We start from the raw sequence: 2,940 nt of genomic DNA on the forward strand, positions 1-2,940 counted from the left end.
AATCTAAATCATTGAAAAGTAAAATATGCGAGCTCTCTTTGAATGGGTGCATTCCCACACTTTATAACCTCTGGTCTATGCTGTCTGTACTTGGATCTGGGCTAAAAAGGGCTTCAGAATTTGCTGGGGGCGTATTCTGTAAATTCTGATACATGGCCTCTGTCACGCGTCCGCGTGGGTCACGCGGTCGCGTCATTTGGAGCTTTTCCTTGCCACGCGGTTGCGTCAGTCATGCGACCGCATCATATGCGTTCTGCTTAAGGCGCGCGGTCACGTCAGTCATGCGGCCGCGTCGCTGCTAATTCGTGCTTGGCACACGATCGCGTCATCCATGCGATCGCGTGGATACCAGTTTCCTTAAAGCTCCGTTTTGCTTTCTCCTTCCATTTTAGTATGTTTCCTTTTCCATCCTTTAAGTCATTCTGCCTTAGAAAATCTAAAACTACTCAAAACACCGATCACGGCATTGAATGGAAATAAAGGTAATTAAAATAATTAATTTTTAAAGCTTAGGAAACATGTTTTTCACAATATGACATAATAAAGAAGGGAGAGTAAAACCATGCAATTAATGTGAATAAGCAGGTGAAGGATTGTATAAATCACTCAAATTAAGCACAAAAGAACTCATGAAATATGGGTTTATCAACCTCCCCACACTTAAACACTAGCATGTCCTCATGCTAAATCCAAGGTAAATAATTAAGGTTAAAGTGATGGAATGTCATGCAATGCAACCTAATTTAAATGAAACTACCTAAATGAATGATGCATCATGCAACTCTAATTTATTCACTCATATATAAAGCTTACATGTAGTCAAGTTAATTCACATTCTCAAGAAGTCATGTATATATATAGCCAACCCTTAAATAATAAAGCATTTTAGCAAATGAGATGGGAAAGAAAACTTTGTACAAACTTGCAAAACAATTAGTAAATTTAAGTACAGATATATGTTGATGAGTTATTGAACCCTCACTGGATTTTGTGTTTACTCTCTAGTCACTCAGTGTTTCTTGGGTTTATTCACTCTATTTTTCTTTTTATTCTTAATTTCTATAGCTTTGTTTTTCATCTAACCAATCAACAATTATAGAATATAGTCATACCAAAAAGTCATGAGGGGGGGGGAAGGGGACGCGGAATGGGTTAGGGTTTTGCGTCGAAGGGGGTAAGGGGATTTAAATCCACGCGAACGCATGGATCACGCGATCGCGTGGATGAGGCGGAAAGGCAACGACGCGAACGCATCATTGACGCGATCGCGCGGGTGAGGAATAATGAAAGTGACGCGTACGTGTGGGGCATGCGTACGCGTCGCTCAGAATTGTGCTAAACGCACAATTCCAGCGTCGTTTTGGCGCAACTCTCTGTTTCAATTGAGGGGGCAAGAATTTCCAAGCGACACGTACGCGTCGCCCACACTTTCGCGTGGTGTGTGTGAAATGAAAGTGACACGTTCGCGTCGCTGATGCGAACGCGTGGCCAAAATTGTGCTTAACGCATACCAGCCGCACAATTCCAGCCCAACTTTCTGGGCGTTAGATTGTGACGTCAATTTGCAATCGACGCCCACGCGTGGCCCATGCGCATGCGTGGGGTGCATTTTTTTTTGCAGTATGTAGAATGAAATGCTAATGCGGATGTTATGGATAAATCCAAGTACAATAAAATAAAATAAAATAAAACGAAGAACAAACAAAATGAAATAAAATTAAAATTGAAAAAGGAACGATCATACCATGGTGGGTTGTCTCCCACCTAGCACTTTTGGTTAAAGTCCTTAAGTTGGACATTTGATGAGCTTCTTGCTATGGTGGCTTGTGCTTAAACTCATCCAAAAATCTCCACCAACGTTTGCAATTCCAATGGCTTCCGGGGTCCCATACTAGGCAAGTAAAGCCTTTGAGCAAGTTAAAGCAGGTTTTCAGACTCCAGGAGTATTGACTATCAAGATAAATTCCAGGATCCCAAACCTTGCTTCTGTACCCATCTTTGTCTTGATTTACATTTTTCCAGCCGGGTAGTACGGAATTTGAATTCTCATTAAGATGACCAAACATCTTCCGAGACCTATTTATTGAATCTTGCGTACCAGCTCTGATTGCGAGCCATTTCCCTCTTACTCTTAAAGCCGCAAAGAGCTCTAAGCTGACCATCTGTTTCAAGCAAACCATATTCAAGTGGAAAAGTAAAGATAAAGACTAAGGATTTTACCCACTTGAAGTTTGTATTGGGTGGTAATGTCCTTGGGATAGGTGTTTCCAGTGGTTTTGCAAGCTCTACTCCCTTGTATTCCCTTGTGAATTCCTCCACTTCTTTGCAAACTTCTTCAATTGCAACCACGTCTTGATCAAAGTCTTCGATATCTTCCTCATCACTCATGTCATAAATTGGAGGTTGGGAGAAGTTTACCTCCACATCATCTTCGTATTCACTTGGGGAAGATTCTTCAATCTCAAAGAATTCACTTGCGGATGCAAGTTCGTTTCTAGGATAGCTTAATTCATGATGATCATTACCAAGGAAACTTGCTTCTTTAGCTGTTTCGTCTAGTTCTTCATAAGATATATGCTTCTGGGGTTGTGCACTATCCTCCTTAGCATCAATTGAAAACTGCTTGGCAGAATTCTCCACAATTCTTGATTCCCATGGAGGTTCAGCATCTCCTAAGTCTTCAACCAATTCTTCTTCTTCGATAATTACAGCTTCCTCTACTTGCTCAAGTACAAAGTCATGCTCCGTACTGTCCACTGTAGTTTCTAGTATCTCCTTCATGCTACGTTCTTCATTAGATTGTCCACATGAAGCCATGGGGGTTCTTTGAGTGTCCGAACATCGGGAAGCTAATCGATTGATCGCTTGATCCAATTGGTGAAGGGTTGCATGAAATTTATTCACTATTTCCTTGAGACGGTCCTGTGATTCTCGGGTTGA

Source organism: Arachis ipaensis, chromosome B6 (genome assembly GCF_059453495.1).
Source record: "Arachis ipaensis isolate K30076 ecotype BB chromosome B6, ASM5945349v1, whole genome shotgun sequence".
In the NCBI taxonomy this organism is placed as follows: Eukaryota; Viridiplantae; Streptophyta; class Magnoliopsida; order Fabales; family Fabaceae; genus Arachis; species Arachis ipaensis.